Here is a 17,964-nt window from a genome sequence, read left to right as displayed (position 1 = left end):
AATGCTTTCCTTATTATACCATGCAAATTTTGCTATAGCTATTGATTATCACTTCCAAGTAAAAAAATAAGATCCATGTCATAAGTAGAGATCTTGACATGGTGTTCTCCTCTTCTTCCTTTCTCCTCCTCCTCCTCCTCCTCCTTCTTTCTTCTTCTTTTTTTTAAGAGAGATAAGGTCTGTGTGTGTGTGTGTGTGTATGTCACCCAGGCTGGAGTACAGTGGCATGATGATAGGTCATTGCAGCCTCAAACTCCTGGGCTCAAGCAATCCTAAAAAGAGTGTCTTCTAAGGCTATGAATGGACTAGAATCATGATTAGAGCCAGAAAACCATCGGGGCACCAGAAATTTACTCCCTCTGCCTCCCTCTCGCAACCCTCATCAGCAGAGTCATGGCATTTCTGCTTCTTTCAGTGCACCTGCTGACCGCATCTTCCAGAGCCTGGCTTCTAGCTTGCACAAGGCCTACAGTGGCCACTTCATGACATTTCAGTCCAGCTTTTGTGTTTATTTAACCTCACTTCACTTTTTCAGTTCCAAATTCCTAAACAAGTAGTCTAATTGATCCAACCTATCTTCTTCTGAATCAGTACATCCAAGTCTGGAGTCACCGAACAGCTTTTGGCTCAAGTGCCTATCTTTTAATCTGATCAGCTGTGGCCAGGGGACAGAGTCATGTGATATAGAGCATGACCATCAGGGCATCTGGGGATGTGGGCAGGGAAGGGCATATGAGAAAGGAGGAATATCTGGAACATTCTAACCAAGGATCTTTGTCAGGATAAGGGGTAGTCTAATAGAAATAATTTTGATGATTGAATATTTGGAGGATTCAGGTAATAGTTTAGAATATTTGATATTTGAACTGCACCCTCAAATTGAGAGTATGTAGTCACCATTTCTAGAGTAAGCAAGGTGTACAGGAAAAAAACATAGACTCTAAGATGATTTTATAGTACCTTATACTAAATATTCAGTAAGTATTACATGCAAATAACAGAAGGTTTAAAGATCAGGTTACCTGTTGTCGGGGACGGTCGGGACGGCACATCTGCTGGGGATCTCTCGACCTGCAAGAGGGTCCCAAAACCTGGAAGAGAGAGTACGCTTAAAGAAATAAGGGAGACAGAAAGAGAGCGGGGGTCTGGAGGGCTGTATAGGCCGTGCCTAAAACAGCAAATTTATTTTTCAAAGGCCAGGAATAAATACATTTTCTCTGCTCTGGTTTACGTCATTGCAAGAGGAAATGCAGATCTATACCTTACATGGCCTATACAATAGAGAAGTCAGATACACAATTAGTGGTTGTAAAAAGTAATAGAATTTCCTGTGATCATAAAGGTTATTTACATCCAGACATTATTCCTCATGGCTGCAGGTATTTTTGGTTTGATCTTGTTTTAGGACTCACATGTGAAAAGGTTTTCCAGTTTTGCTCATCAGAATATCTTTTAACCAGATTCTCCTTTGTCTGCTCCTGACTCAACTTATTTCAACTCCCCCTATTCAGGAGTCTCTGAGTCTGGGATCAAAGCCATCTGTATAGTGGCATATGCTTTGCAAATATCCCCACAGTTAAACCATTATCTAGGGTACAAGGCAGTCATACAACTAAAGAAAAGGTTAAAGCTATTCGTAAAGAAAGAGTCATAAAAGTTAAAAGCAGAAACTGGTTGCTGGTATAGAGTCACTTAGTTTAGCAACACCGCATAGTTTAGGCCCAAATGATATCGTGGTTGATATTAGAAACTGATCAGTCATCTTTCAGTTCCTTCTTTCCAATAGCTCGACTGCCTCCAGTAGGAAACTGTGTTTGGGATCAAGCTCATCATATAGTGAGACCCACGCCTTTTGGGGGTCTCACATGGGAACGTTCCCCACAACCTGTCATTCTGCTGCCTTGAAAATAGATTTTCTGCTTTCTTGAACTACCCATTTCATTAGCAGTAAGAGCTTCCCTTTGCAGCCTGAAGTTATGGAGATGCCAGTTGTCATTAAACTGTAGGAACTAATCCTAACTGGTGGTGATTTTTCATCTTTTGATTCTGCTTAGCATACTGCGTCGTCACTGTATCAAAGAGCTTCTGAGTGCTTAAATAATGGCTAAACTCAACATAGCCTTGAATAAAATCCTGTATCTACAAAGTCAAATATCTTCCTATCTTAGGGCCTAATTCTGATTTTTGTCTTATACAGATTAATTGGTGGGAGAAAATATTTGCAAACAACATAGTGAGTAAAGGCTTTACATCAAAAAAATATATAAACATCTCAAAATTCAACAGTAAAAACCGAACAATTGAATTGTAAAGTGAGCAAAAAGCATAAAGAAACATTTCACAGAAGAGAATGTAGGAGAGGCAAATAAGCACATCCCAACATGATCAATATCTTTAGTCATTAGAGAAGTGAAAACTGAAACCACAATGAGGCATCACTACATACCTATTGGAATGGCTAAAGTGAAAACAGTGATAATAACAGCGGCTGGCAGGGTTCCGGAGAAACTGGGTCATACACTGCATGTGGGATGGTAAAATGGTACAGCCCCTCTAGAAAGGAGGCATTTTCTTACAAAACTAAACATGTGACTCAGCAGTTGAGCATTCTTAGGTGTATATTCCAGAAAAATGAAAACTTATGTTCACACAAAAATCTGAACACAGATGTTTACTACAGTATTATTTGTGCTAGCAAAATACAAGAAATAACCCAACACCCTTTAATGGCTAAATGAACAAACCCTGGTACAGAATACCACTCAGCAATCAAAAGGAATGAATTATTGATACATGAAACAACCTGCATGAACCTCAAGGTGTTATGCTTAATGAAAAAAGTCAATCTCAAAAGGTTACATGCAGTAAGACTCCAGGTATATAACGTGTTTGAAGTAAAAACAATTAGAGATTGGGAACAGATTAGCAGTTGCCAGGTATCAAGGAGGCACGTGAGGTGGGAGGGCACAAATACAGGCAGATGGCATGAAAGATTTCTTTTGCAATGACAGAACAGCTGAATCCTCATTGCAGTAGTAGTTATACACGTTTATATAGGGAATAAAATTGCATAGAATTATGCACATATGCACACACCCATGTACATGCAAATGAATGCAGATTAAACAATGGTGACAACTGAGTAACATAGCAAGGTTATTGGTACATTAGCAGTAATGTACCAAGGTCAGTTTCTTGGTTTTGATATTATGCTATCCCTCTATAAGATGTCATCATGAAGGGCACATGGGATTCTTTATACTATGTTTGCAATTTCCTATGATTCTATAATTATTTCAGAATAAGAGGTTTTAAGATATGAATTGCAATCATTATAAAGTTCTGTTAACTTTTTTTTTTTTTTTTATTGCATTTTAGGTTTTGGGGTACATGTGATGAACATGCAAGATTGTTGCATAGGTACACACATGGGAGTGTGCTTTGCTGCCTTCCGTCCCCTCACCTGTATCTGTCATTTCTCCCCATGCTATCTCTTCCCACCTCCCCACCCCCCGCCCCTCCCCCATTTCCCCCCAACAGACCCCAGTGTGTAGTGCTCCCCTCCCTGTGTCCATGTGTTCTCATTGTTCAACACCCGCCTATGAGCGAGAATATACGGTGTTTGATTTTCTGCTCTTGTGTCAGTTTGCTGAGAATGATGGTTTCCAGGTTCATCCATGTCCCTATAAAGGACGTGAACTCATCGTTTTTGATGGCTGCATAATATTCCATGGTGTATATGTACCACATTTTCCCTATCCAGTCTATCATCGTTGGGCATTTGGGTTGGTTCCAGGTCTTTGCTATTGTAAACAGTGCTGCAATGAACATTCGTGTGCACGTGTCCTTGTAGTAGAATGATTTATAATCCTTTGGATATATACCCAGTAATGGGATTGCTGGGTCAAATGGGATTTCTATTTTTAGGTCCTTGAGGAATCGCCACACTGTCTTCCACAATGGTTGAATTAATTTACATTCCCACCAACAGTGTAAAAGTGTTCCTATTTCTCCACATCCTCTCCAGCATCTGTTGTTTCCCGATTTTTTAATGATCGCCATTCTAACTGGTGTGAGATGGTATCTCAATGTGGTTTTGATTTGCATTTCTCTGATGACCAGTGATGATGAGCATTTTTTCATATGTTTGTTGGCCTCCTGTATGTCTTCTTTTGTAAAGTATCTGTTCATATCCTTTGCCCATTTTTGAATGGGCTTGTTTGTTTTTTTCTTGTAGATCTGCTTTAGTTCTTTGTAAATTCTGGATATCAGCCCCTTGTCAGATGGGTAGACTGCAAAAATTTTTTCCCATTCTGTTGGTTGCCGATTCACTCTACTGACTGTTTCTTTTGCCATGCAGAAGCTGTGGAGTTTGATTAGGTCCCATTTGTCTATTTTGGCTTTTGTTGCCATTGCTTTTGGCGTTTTGGTCATGAAGTCCTTGCCTACACCTATGTCCTGAATGGTTTTGCCTAGATTTTCTTCTAAGGTTTTTATGGTATTAGGTCTAATGTTTAAGTCTTTAATCCATCTGGAGTTAATTTTGGTGTAAGGTGTCAGGAAGGGGTCCTGTTTCTGCTTTCTGCACATGGCTAGCCAGTTTTCCCAACACCATTTATTAAACAGGGAGTCCTTTCCCCATTGCTTGTTTTTGTCAGGTTTGTCGAAGATCAGATGGTTGTGGGTATGTTGTATTTCCTGTGAGGCCTCTGTTCTGTTCCATTGGTCTATATCTCTGTTTTGGTACCAGTACCATGCTGTTTTGATTACTGTAGCCTTGTAGTATAGTTTGAAGTCCGGTAGTGTGATGCCTCCCGCTTTGTTCTTTTTGCTTAGAACTGACTTGGCTATGCGGGCTCTCTTTTGGTTCCATATGAAGTTTAAGGTGTTTTTTTCCAGTTCTGTGAAGAAGGTCATTGGTAGCTTGATGGGAATAGCGTTGAATCTGTAAATTACTTTGGGCAGTATGGCCATTTTCACGATGTTGATTCTTCCTAACCATGAACATGGAATGTTTCTCCATCTGTTTGTATCCTCTCTTATTTCGTTGAGCAATGGCTTGTAGTTCTCCTTGAAGAGGTCCTTTACGTTCCTTGTTAGTTGTATTCCTAGGTACTTTATTCTCTTTGTAGCAATTGTGAATGGCAGTTCGTTCTTGATTTGGCTCTCTTGAAGTCTATTACTGGTGTATAGGAATGCTTGTGATTTTTGCACGTTGATTTTGTATCCTGAGACTTTGCTGAAGTTGTTTATCAGTTTCAGGAGATTTTGGGCTGAGATGATGGGGTCTTCCAGATATACAATCATGTCATCTGCAAATAGAGACAATTTGATTTCCTCCTTTCCAATTTGGATACCCTTTATTTCTTTTTCTTGCCTGATTGCTCTGGCTAGAACTTCCAGTACTATATTGAATAGGAGTGGTGAGAGAGGGCATCCTTGTCTAGTGCCAGATTTCAAAGGGAATGCTTCCAGTTTTTGCCCATTCAGTATGATATTGGCTGTTGGTTTGTCGTAAATAGCTTTTATTGTTTTGAGATACGTTCCGTCAATAGCTAGTTTATTGAGGGTTTTTAGCATAAAGGGTTGTTGAATTTTGTCAAAAGCCTTCTCTGCATCAATCGAGATAATCATGTGGTTTTTGTCTTTGGTTCTGTTTATGTGGTGAATTACGTTTATGGACTTGCGTATGTTGAACCAGCCTTGCATCCCCGGGATGAATCCTACTTGATCATGGTGGATGAGCTTTTTGATATGCTGTTGCAATCGGTTTGCCAGTATTTTATTGAAGATTTTTGCATCTATGTTCATCATGGATATTGGCCTGAAATTTTCTTTTCTTGTTGAGTCTCTGCCGGGTTTTGGTATCAGGATGATGTTTGTCTCGTAAAATGATTTGGGAAGGATTCCCTCTTTTTGGATTGTCTGGAATAGTTTCAGAAGGAATGGTATCAGCTCCTCCTTGTATGTCTGGTAGAATTCAGCTGTGAACCCATCTGGACCTGGGCTTTTTTTGGGTGGTAGGCTCTTTATTGCTGCCTCGACTTCAGACCATGTTATTGGTCTATTCAGGGTTTCGGCTTCTTCCAGGTTTAGGCTTGGGAGGTTGCAGGTGTCCAGGAATTTATCCATTTCTTCCAGGTTTACTAGTTTATGTGCATAGAGTTGTTTGTAATAATCTCTGATGATGGTTTGGATTTCTGTGGAATCTGTGGTGATATCCCCTTTATCGTTTTTTATTGCATCAATTTGGTTATTCTCTCTTTTCTTTTTTATTAATCTGGCTAGTGGTCTGTCTATTTTGTTGATCTTTTCAAAAAACCAGCTCCTGGATTTATTGATTTTTTGAAGAGTTTTTTGTGTCTCTATTTCCTTCAGTTCTGCTCTGATCTTAGTTATTTCCTGTCTTCTGCTAGGTTTTGAGTTTTTTTGATCTTGCTCCTCTAGCTCTTTCAATTTTGATGATAGGGTGTCAATTTTAGATCTCTCCTTTCTTCTCATGTGGGCACTCATTGCTATATATTTTCCTCTAGAGACTGCTTTAAATGTGTCCCAGAGATTCTGGTATGTTGTGTCTTCGTTCTCATTGGTTTTGAAGAACATCTTTATTTCTGCCTTCATTTCATTGTTTATCCAGTCAACATTCAAGAGCAAGTTGTTCAGTTTCCATGAAGCTGTGCGGTTCTGAGTTAGTTTCTGCATTCTGAGTTCTAACTCGATTGCACTGTGGTCTGAGAGACTGTTTGTTATGATTTCTGTTCTTTTGCATTTGCTGAGGAGTGATTTATTGCCAATTATGTGGTCAATTTTAGAGTAGGTGTGATGTGGTGCTGAGAAGAATGTATATTCTGTGGATTTGGGGTGGAGAGTTCTGTAAATGTCTATTAGGTTTGCTCGTTCCAGGTCTGTGTTCAGGTCCTGGATATCCTTGTTGATTTTCTGTCTGGTTGATCTGTCTAATATTGACAATGGGGTGTTAAAGTCTCCCACTATTATTGTGTGGGAGTCTAAGTCTCTTTGTAAGTCATTAAGGACTTGCCTTATGTATCTGGGTGCTCCTGTATTGGGTGCATATATATTTAGGAACGTTAGCTCTTCTTGTTGCCGTGATCCTTTTACCATTATGTAATGTCCTTCTTTGTCTCTTTTGATCTTTGTTGCTTTAAAGTCTATTTTATCAGAGATGAGAATTGCAACTCCTGCCTTTTTTTGCTCTCCATTTGCTTGGTAGATCTTCCTCCATCCCTTTATTTTGAGCCTTTGTGTATCCTTGCATGTAAGATGGGTTTCCTGGATACAGCACACTGATGGGTTTTGGCTTTTTATCCAATTTGCCAGTCTGTGTCTTTTGATTGGGGCATTTAGTCCATTGACATTTAGGGATAGTATTGTTATGTGTGAATTTGATGCTGTCATTTTGATGCTACCTGGCTGTTTTTTTGGTCAGTTGATGCAGATTCTTGATTGTGTTGCTGCTTTTTTACCATTTGGTGTGTTTTTGGAGTGGCTGGTACTGGTTTTTCCTTTATGTGTGTAGAGCCTCTTTCAGGAGTTCTTGTAGAGCAGGTTTGGTGGTGATGAAATCTCTGAGTGCTTGCTTGTTCACAAAGGATTTTATTTTTCCTTCACTTATGAAGCTGAGTTTGGCTGGATAGGAGATTCTGGGTTGAAAGTTCTTTTCTTTAAGGATGTTGAATATTGGCCCCCAGTCTCTTCTGGCTTGTAGGGTTTCTGCTGAGAGATCTGCTGTGAGTCTAATGGGCTTCCCTTTGTGGGTAACCCGACCTTTCTCTCTGGCTGCCCTTAGCATTTTCTCTTTCATTTCAACCCTGGTGAATCTGACGATTATGTGCCTTGGGGTTGCTCTTCTTGAGGAATATCTCTGTGGTGTTCTCTGTATTTCCTGGATTTGAATATTGGTCTGCCTTGCTAGGTTGGGGAAGTTTTCCTGGATAATATCCTGAAGAGTATTTTCCAGCTTGGATTCATTCTCTTCATCACATTCAGGTACACCTATCAGACGTAGATTAGGTCTTTTCACATAGTCCCACATTTCTTGAAGATTTTGTTCATTCCTTTTTGCGCTTTTTTCTCTGTTCTTGCCTTCTCTTTTTATTTCATTGAGTTGATCTTCGACCTCTGATATCCTTTCTTCTGCTTGGTCAATTCGGCTGTTGAAGCTTGTGCATGCTTCACGAAGTTCTCGTGTTGCGTTTTTCAGCTCCATCAATTCACTTATTCTCCTCTCTATGCTGTCCATTCTCGTCAGCAGTTCGTCCAATCTTTTTTCAAGGTTCCTATTTTCTTTGCGATGGGTTAGAACATGTTCTTTTAGCTCATTGTAGTTTCTTACTACCCATCTTCTGAAGTCTGATTCTGTCATTTCATCACCCTCCTTCTCCATCCGGTCTGGTTCCCTTGCTGGTGAGGAGTTGTGATCACTTTTAGGAGGAGAGGTGTTCTGGTTTCGGGAGTTTTCATCCTTTTTACGCTGGTTTCTACCCATTTTTGTGGGTTTATCCACCTGTTGTCTGTCTCTGTCCCAGGGAGTTGGAGCTTTATGAGTTTCCGTTGCACTACTGCCTTTTTTGATTTTTTTTTTTTTTTTTTCAGGTCGGACCCGCCCAGCTAGCAGCAGGCCTAGCCTCTGCCTGCCCGCAGGGGCTTTGCTGAGCTGCTGTGGGCTCCGCCCAGCTGCCCTGAGCTCTTCCCTGTAGTCCTTTTTATATGGGCGTAGTTAGAACTGTCTGGGCAATGGTGGCCCCGCCTCTGTTATGGCGGATTCTCTCTGTTGTGGCAGGTTGCCTCGGCAACGGCTGGTTGCCTCGGCAACGGCAGCCTGCCTCCGTAGCGGTGGAGAGTCTCAGTAATGGCGGAAGCCCCTCCCCCACGGAGCCGGACTGTCCAGGTTCAGCTGTGCTTGGTTTGAAGGGCTCAACCCAGAGGGTTTCCAATTACTGTTTTTGTTTTCGTTGTTGTTGGGGGTGGAGGGGTGGGACCAACCGAGCCTGATCACCTGGCTCCCTGACTCAGAGTCTTTTCTTTTAAGTTGAACGACCCCGCGTTCCGGTCGCTTGTTGAAAAGGCGCCGGGATCTCCCGTGCTGTGACTCACGGAGTCGGCTCGAACCGCGGCGCCGGCTCCTGGCGGATTTTTTGCCTAGGAATCTCCTGGCCTGGCTCGCTATTTCAGATGAATGGGCTATTCTGCCGTCTCAGGGCTCTGCTCGCCAGCTAAGAGGGCTCCCAGACCAGTGGCTTTTGTATGGAGAACCGCAGCAACAGGGAGTGGTCACAGCAGCCGCGCGGGCGGAATCAGCCCCGCGGGGGCCAAAACAGCCGCACCGGCTGGGACTGCGACGCTGGGGACCCCTCTGCCTGGGTATCTCCTGGTCTGTGGGCAATAAGAGTTCGTCTGGAAATGCGGCGTCCACTCACCCTCTGCACTTTCACTGGGAGCTGAAGTCCTGAGCTGTTCTTAGGCGGCCATCTTGAAAGTCCAACTTCTTTCATCAACTATTTTAAATGATATTTAAGTATTGGATTTACCAGACAAAGATAATGATACTGCTATTTTAAAAACAAGCTTGTCCAGAAGGAGTATTATATTTTAAAGTAGTCATCTTGAAAGTTTGACCACTTATGCAAATGTTTGGGCCATTGCATATAAAATGTTTTAGAAATCCTCTTTTGTGACCACCTTCAGAGATTACTAGCCATAGGCAAGTATGAAACCTTTTATTTTATAGGACACTTTTTTAAGCTAAGATAATTTGTTCCCACCTCCCTTTATACAAATGGGGTATTATTTAAAAAAAAAAAAAAAAGGAGAAGGTCCATACATTTATTCAAATCCAAAGAAGGTCTTTTCTTTCTTTCAGTCTCCAGAAATCTGTGCTGTGAACTTTTCAAATGTGGGACATTGCTCCATGTGATGAAGGATTGTAAATTTTCTTCACGTTAATTCCTTTCATTGCTGACAAGATGTGGGGTATTTGAAAGAACTTGAAGCAGCATTCATTTGTTTTAAAGCAGTTAAATAACTAACTCATGGCAACATTTGATTTTTTAAATTGAAATTATTTTTGCTCTTTGGTCTCTTGGGAATCAAATGCCCCTAAGAGATGCAACTCCATCATTGCTCACAAGACTGTATTTTCTTACTAATGGGATCAGAAGCTGAGAAAGGAAAAAAAAATACGTCACTTATTTGTTCAAGGTAGTACAGATATTGAGACTCAAACTGACCATGTGGATTTTACAGAATTTACCTTAAGCACTCATTGATCTCCCACTGAAGAGCTACTCTTGGCTATGTAGAATCACAAATTTTGAAGTATCATATGACTATGTAGTAGAAATAAAGTCACAATTTCAAAAGAGATTTATAAATTTTGATGAGCATGATTTATACTATGAGTTTCTTCAATTGCCCTTAGATTATAAACTCTGAATTAATAAATTTTCTCTAGCCAAGTTGCTCAGTTTTAATAAAAACTTACCAAACTAAAAGAAATACCAAATCTCTGAAATTTTAGAGGCAAGCATATGAATCCCAGTATTATACTAAATTTTATGGCTATGGGACCAATTCTGGCCAATATTTGGATTTGTCTGGTTGTAAAAAAAAGTATATATATATATATATATATATATATATATATATATGTATATATATATATGTGTATCTGTGTGTGTGTGTGTGTATATATATATATATATATATATATATATATATATATATATATTTCAAAGAAACTACTAAAATAAAAGCAAAAAAGTGTCCAGGTGTGATGGCTCATGCCTGTAATGCCAGCACATTGGGAGGCTGAGGTAGGCAAATCACCTGAGGTCAGGAGTTTGAGACCAGCTTGGCCAAAATGGCAAAACGCCGTCTCTACTAAAAATACAAAAATTAGCTGGATATGGTGGAGGGTGTCTATAATCCCAGCTACTTGGGAGGCTGAGGCAGGAGAATTGCTTGAACCCGGAAAGCAGAGGTTGTAGTGAGCTGAGATCAGGTCACTGCATTCCAACCTAGGCAACAAGAGTGAAACTCTATCTCAAAAAAAAAAAAAGCTACTTCATTTGATGTTAATCTGGAATCCAAATTGAGACCAAATATACTTGTAGTTTTAGATTAGATCTGTAGACTTATACCTGTGTACTTTGGAAAAATAAATTGTTATTCAGATTTAGAAATAAGTTTATATTACTAGTCAAAACTCCTCCCCCTCCCCCTCCCCCTCTCCCTCCCCCTCCTCCTCCTCTTCCTCCTTTTCCTCCTCCTTTTCCTCCTTTTTCTTATAGCTAGGCCCACTAGTGAGAAGCTCAGGTACCGTTGGATAAGATGATCGATCTCTATGCATTCTTTTAATATGAAAGTTTGAAATTCTAAACCACAGACTGTTATATTTCAAAGTCAACCAAGCAAACCAGATTAGGAACATTTATTAACCAATGATTCAAGACTAGAGATTTGGAAATTGCAATTTTCCATTAGAATATGTGACATAATCACTTTTAAATGTTTAAAACTGATTAAAAAAAATATGGTTTAAGCAGCAAATGATGTTTGTGCTATAGTTATTCATAAGGTAGTGCTGGGTTATACTGATTTCTTAAACAAAATTTATGCTCTCTTCAAGAGTTTAATGCTTAATTTAGAGAATGCTACCATGGACCCATATATGAAGTCAGGTGAAGAGAATCATGTGCTTTTCTGTCCTTAGGTCACAGAGAGAGATAAGGTAGCTGAGGGCAGGTCTTTCTGGTCGGGATGTAGTGAGGAACACATGTAAGGGTGGAGGGAAAAAACATACCAGAAGTGATGTCCTGGAATAGGTCACAGAAACGCAAACATGAACATTGATTCAGAAGAAATGAATGATTAGGAGCCAAGACAGGGTGAAATAGAGGATGGCTGAGGAAACAGGTAAACTGAGAATGAGAAGTAATTTTCTTGGAGTGAAAAGGTGGATGAACTCCAGGAAAGGCCCTGATGTCCGTGGTGGTGTCCATTTGCGTGGGTGAGCCTAGATCCAAACCAGAACATGCATCGTATCTGAAGGCTCCACTGTTGTTTTGTTCTAAAATATATACAGCTTTGGTTCTAGTACCAATTAAATCCCTAAATTGTGTGATTGTTTTTGCAGTTCACACAAATCCATAAACGGAGTTAGGGTTCAAAATTCCTTCTTGTTTAGGATTTGGGGGAATCACAGTTTGTTTTAGTTCTGCTCAGCTTTAAATGGCAAATTCCTGTAAAATATATTTTGTAAAATTGACCTTGTCTGTTATATCCCTTTGTATATGTTCATTTTATTTTTATTGCAAAGAAACTCTGTGAATATGGAATTATTTATAGAATATATACATAATATATGAAGTAGAAAGTGAAAATCTCCAACTACTCACATACACCCCACACCCCAATATCAATTACATACCTATTCTCAAAAGGTAGGCACAAAGTTTTGGTATCTTTCTAGACTTTTTTCAAATAACATTCAGGCACATATGTTGTTTGTTTTCACAAAAATAAAATCATGCTTTCCATATTGATCCATAACTTTATACTTAATAATTCATCAGACTTACCTCTATTCCTTAAACCTCTACAGAGGTTTCCATTTTATGACTATTTCAGCATCCATTCAATCATTGCCCTATTGTTGGACATTTAGATTGTCTTATATTTTTAGCTATTACAAATGGTATTCCTTACACATATGTTCTTACACATTTGTGCAAATATTTCTATAGGCTGTAAATCTAAAACTATGATTTTAAAATGTTTTAGTTTTGATAGTTATTATCACATTGTAATAATAATTATGTGACGGTGATTTGTCACTCCAAATTGCCTGTTCCAATTCACTCTGCATTAGAAGTATACGAGTTCTGTTCCTGCATATTCTAGGCAACCCTGGACTTTTTAAATATTTAGCATTTTGTAATTTGACAAAGGACGATGGAATCTCATTTTTAATTTACATTTTCCTAATCACCAGTGAAGCTAAACATCTTTTCATATGCTTATTAGGTATTAGCATTTTATTCCTTTGTGAACTGCTTCTTCATATTCTTTGCCTTTGTTCCTACTGGGTGTTTGCCATTTATTTATTTGTTTTCTTTGTTGTTTCTATTCATTGGAGTTGTTTTATACCAGGTGTAGTATTACTTCTGTTATAACTACCTTTTACGGAAGTTTTATATCTTTACATAGTCATCTGTCTTTTTTTTCCTTTGTGCCTTCTGAATTTTGTCTTACTTAGGAACACCTTTCCACCCCAAGATTGTAAAAAACATTTTATCCTAGAACTTTTACAGTTTTGCCTTTTTACATTTAGCTGTTTAATCCCTTGAATTTAGTTTTTAAAATGTGTTATATGAAAGGAACTCTAATTTTTTCTTAAATAAAAATCCATTTATTGCCAAACTATTTATTAGTCTATTCTTTCCACAATGCTTGAAGTGACATATTTTTCATATACTAAATATTGAATTTATTTGGATCTGTTTCTGAACACTCTATTTTATTTAACTATTTCTGTACCAGTATTACACTATTTTGACTATATCTTTATAGTAAGTTTTGATACATGAGGAATTCAGTTTGTTTATTTTTATTCTTGTAACTTGCTTATAATTGTTGGTAATTTACTCATCCAAACAAACTTGGGAATTACTTTGCTAAGTTTCATTTAAACAATTTGAGACCAGCCTGTCCAACATGGAGAAACCTCATCTCTACTAAAAATATAAAAATTAGTTGGGCATGGTAGTGGGCATCTTTAATCCCAGTTGCTCTGGAGGCTGAGGCAGGAGAATCACTTAAACCCAGGATGCAGAGGTTGCAGTGAGCTGAGATTGTGCCACTGCACTCCAGCCTGGGCTACAAGAGTAAAACTCCATCAAACAAACAAATAAATAAATAGGAGCTTTTGAATTGGAGATGACTTATCTTTACAAATTGAACCCTGCCATTTATAATCATGACATGCTTTCTTCTTTATCTGGGTCATTTATTTATTTATGAGACAGGGTCTTGCTCTGTCACCCAGACTGGAGGGCAGTGGCCTGATCCCAGCTCATTGAAACTTCTGCATCCTGGATTCAAGACATCCTCCCATCTCAGCCTCCGTAGTAGCTGGGTCTACAGGTATGCACCATCATGTATCTGGGTCTTTTAAAATACTTTTCTATAAAGTTTTATAGTTTCTTTTATTTCTTACATATTTTTGGGTAAGGTTGTCCCATTGGTAATATAAACGGGATCTCTTTTCATTATCTCTTACTGGTTACTATTAGTATCTAAAGTAATTTGTATATTGCTATTGTACATCTCCTTACTGAAGTCTCTTACTACTTCTAATACTTTGTTGATCAATTCTTTTGTATCTTTTTTTTAGATATATATAATCATGGCATTTTCTTTCCTCTATTTTAATATTTCCTCTCTTTTTATGTATTAACTAACTACAGAGAGAGAAATAATCATTTTTCTTTACTTCATTAGTTAAGGTTTCTAGGACACTGTTGAAAATTTTTAAAATAATGCATTTTTGTCTTATACCTGACTCCAATGGGAATATCTCTCTAGTAAGTTTTTTTTTTTTTTTTTTTTTTTTTTGAGACGGAGTTTCGCTTTTGTTACCCAGGCTGGAGTGCAATGGCGCGATCTTGGCTCACCGCAACCTCCGCCTCCTGGGTTCAAGCAATTCTCCTGCCTCAGCCTCCTGAGTAGCTGGGATTACAGGCACGCGCCACCATGCCCAGCTAATTTTTTGTATTTTTAGTAGAGACGGGGTTTCACCATGTTGACCAGGATGGTCTCGATCTCTTGACCTCGTGATCCACCCGCCTCGGCCTCCCAAAGTGCTGGGATTACAGGCTTGAGCCACCGCGCCCGGCCTCTAGTAAGTTTTAATATAAAGTTTGTTATTGACATCAGATACATACTCTTTATCAAATTAAGCAAGTTTTATTCTCTTTATAGCTTATGAAACTTTTTTCAAGAATTGATTGGTGTTGCCTTTTTTGAATCTATCAAAAGGAGCAAATGATCTGTAATATATTAATATCTTTCTTTTTTAAAGACAGAATTTTACTCCTGTTGCCCAGGCTGGAGTGCAATGGCTAGATCTTGGCTCACTGCAACCTCTGCCTCCCAGGTTCATGTGATTCTCCTGCCTCAGCCTCCTGAATAGCTGGGATTATAGGCGTGCACCACCACACCCACTAATTTTGTATTTTTAGTAGAGATGAGGTTTCACCATGCTGGCCAGGCTGGTCTCAAACTCCTGACCTCAGGTAATCCACCTGCCTGGCCTTCCAAAGTGTTGGAATTACAGGCGTGAGCCACCATGCCAGGCCTATATTAATATCTTGAATTAAAGTAATAAATTTTCTGATGTTGAACCATTCTTCTGTTTCTAAATTCTATATGATGATGATGTATGTTTTTTCATATACTTCTATATTTAGGTTTACTAATATTTAATTTACATTATTTGTATCTATATTCATGAAGGAGACTGGGCTGTAATTTGTTCTTTGTTTTTTTCTTTTGTTTTCTTTTTATTTGTTATTAGTCCAAATATTATGTTAACCTCGTAGAAGAGATTTGACAGATTTCTATCTCTGGACCAATTTAAATGATATAAGAAATTTCTTAAACCTTCAAGGTTTGAGAAAATGTACCCACAAAATCACCTAGGCCTTGAACTTTGGGGGGAAGAATATGTTTGAATAACTTTAAAAAAAAACTAAGAATATTGATTTTTTTTTTTTTACCTTCTCTTGTATATAATTTGGCAGTTTTATAGTTTCCTAAAAATTCTTCAAGCTAAGCATGGTGGCTCATGCCTCTATTCTCAGCACTTTGGGAGGCTGAGGTGGGAGGATCACTTGATTCCAGGAGTTCAAGAACACTCTGGGCAACAAAGTGAGACCTCATCTCTACAAAAAAAAAAAAAAAAAAAAAAAAAAAAAAAAAAAAAAAAAAAAAAAATTAGCCAGGCACGGTGGCATGCTCCTGTGATTCCAGCCACATGGGAGGCTGAGGCAGGATGATCCCTTGAGCCTAGGAGGTTGACAGCTGGGCAGCAGAGTAAGACCCTGTTTCAAAAAAAAAATTCTGTATCATCTAGCTTCTCAATATATTGTTATAAAGTTGCATATACTATTCTAATATTTTTCGTATCTCCTGGCTATAGTTATACCACTACTCTATTATCAGTACTGGTATTGTGCTTTTTTCTTTTTTCTTTTTTATAATTAGTAGAGGTTTGTTTATTAAATTTCTCTTTTTAAAGAATCAGTTGTTTGGTCCCTAGTTTTATTTATATCAAATTTCTGTTTCTATCTTTATTTTCTTCTTTCTAATTTTGTTGTTTTTGTTCTTTTTCCATTTTCTCATGTTGAATGCTTTGTTCATCTATATTCAGTCTTTTGCTTTACAATAAATGCATTTTAAAGACGATACACACCACCAAGTAAAACTCATTCTAAGTGCAAAATTCGGTTATTTACAGTAATTATTCTAGTAAAGTTATAGAGTTGTACAACCATCATCATAATCTAATTTTAGAACATTTCCATCATACTAAAAGGAAAACTTCTCCCCTTTTGCGATCACTAGTCATTCCCAAGCACTTGGTCATTTTTTAAAACAAATGTTCAAATTCCACTGCAATGTAAATCAGGATGTGTAAGGATATAGTTCTCACTTGTGTATGTTCTAAGAGATCCTCAAGTGATTCAACTTTGACTGAGGTTTGAGAACCACCTTGATACAGGCAGAAAGAATTTAAACTATTTGTCAAGAAAGGAATTAAAGAGAGCTACAAAGTTAAATAATTCATTGCAACACAGTTTAAGGCATCAGAAATTCTTCAAATTACCTTGGTAACACAGGGTCCTTGAGTCCAGGGATCGAAGCAATTCATTTTTATATTTCTCATGAAGCCAAGTACGGTGATTTACATAAAGATGATGCTTCAAATATGTTTTAAATATAGAGTAGACTTTATTATATACAGATGTCAAAACTGCACAGATTATTCCCTGAAAGTTATTTTTTGACTTAAAACTTATTTAGAAAACTGTTTGTTTTTCTATAAGGTCTTAAAGTTTATTAAGTCTAACATAACAAAACATAAGCACTGTACTTCCTAAACCAACACATTTCCTATTCTTAGAAAAAGCCAAATTAGTTCATTGTAATTAATGCTGTATTGCAAATCCTGAACAATTATAATTAACCACAGATTGGTAATTGCTATTAATATAAAAATGCACTGGATTTAATTCACTTGTAAAAGTATTATCTGCATATTATAAAGTGAGCTACTATTATTCTTTGGATGATTATTCTTCAGCAGGAAGTATCTTTTTTTAAAAGTATTTTAATATGTCAGTACCTCAATAATATTAAAGCAGCAAACTGACAGTTTAGTTTCATTATTTCATTTGAATTAAACATTTGACCTCTTTGAATTATCTGGAATTCTCAAATTAGAAATTGGTTTGTAATTTTGCCATTTATAGATTCAGTATAATGTAACAACTCTAAAGTTTTTTCATTGTGGTCAAAAACACAAAATTTACCATCTTAATCATTTTAAGTGTCCAGTACATTAGTGTTAACTATATGTATGGTGTTGTATAACAGATCTCCAGAACTTTTTCATCTTGTAAAACTGAAAATCGACATCCATTGAACAATAACTCCCCCTTGCTCTCTCCCCTAGCCCATAGCAATCACCATTCTACTTTCAGTTTTGTTTAGTTTTTTTCTTTTTTTTTTTTTTTTTTGAGATAAGGTCTCAATCTGTCACCCAGGCTGGAGTCCAGTGGCACAAACACAGCCCACTACAGGCTCAACCTCACAGCCTCAAGCAATCCTTCCATCTCAGTCTCCAGAGTATCCAGGACTACAGACACCTGCCACATGCCCAGC

The 17,964-nt window shown here is 38.0% G+C and overlaps 1 protein-coding gene and 1 long non-coding RNA gene across 2 annotated transcripts in view; one reads left to right on the top strand and one right to left on the bottom strand.

Annotated features, from left to right (window-relative positions):
- EHBP1 (EH domain binding protein 1) overlaps positions 1 to 17,964 on the top strand; it is a 560,843-nt gene that overhangs the window by 131,683 nt on the left and 411,196 nt on the right. The window lies entirely within an intron of this gene.
- Positions 1 to 17,964, bottom strand: part of LOC141584571 (uncharacterized) — a 63,158-nt gene that overhangs the window by 19,970 nt on the left and 25,224 nt on the right. Inside the window, exon 2 of the long non-coding RNA XR_012517686.1 lies at positions 1,023 to 1,091. This is a non-coding gene — a long non-coding RNA (uncharacterized LOC141584571). The remainder of the gene's footprint in view (positions 1 to 1,022; positions 1,092 to 17,964) is intronic.

Source organism: Saimiri boliviensis, chromosome 1 (genome assembly GCF_048565385.1).
Source record: "Saimiri boliviensis isolate mSaiBol1 chromosome 1, mSaiBol1.pri, whole genome shotgun sequence".
Lineage (NCBI taxonomy): Eukaryota > Metazoa > Chordata > Mammalia > Primates > Cebidae > Saimiri > Saimiri boliviensis.
This window is presented reverse-complemented; position numbering and strand designations above follow the sequence as displayed.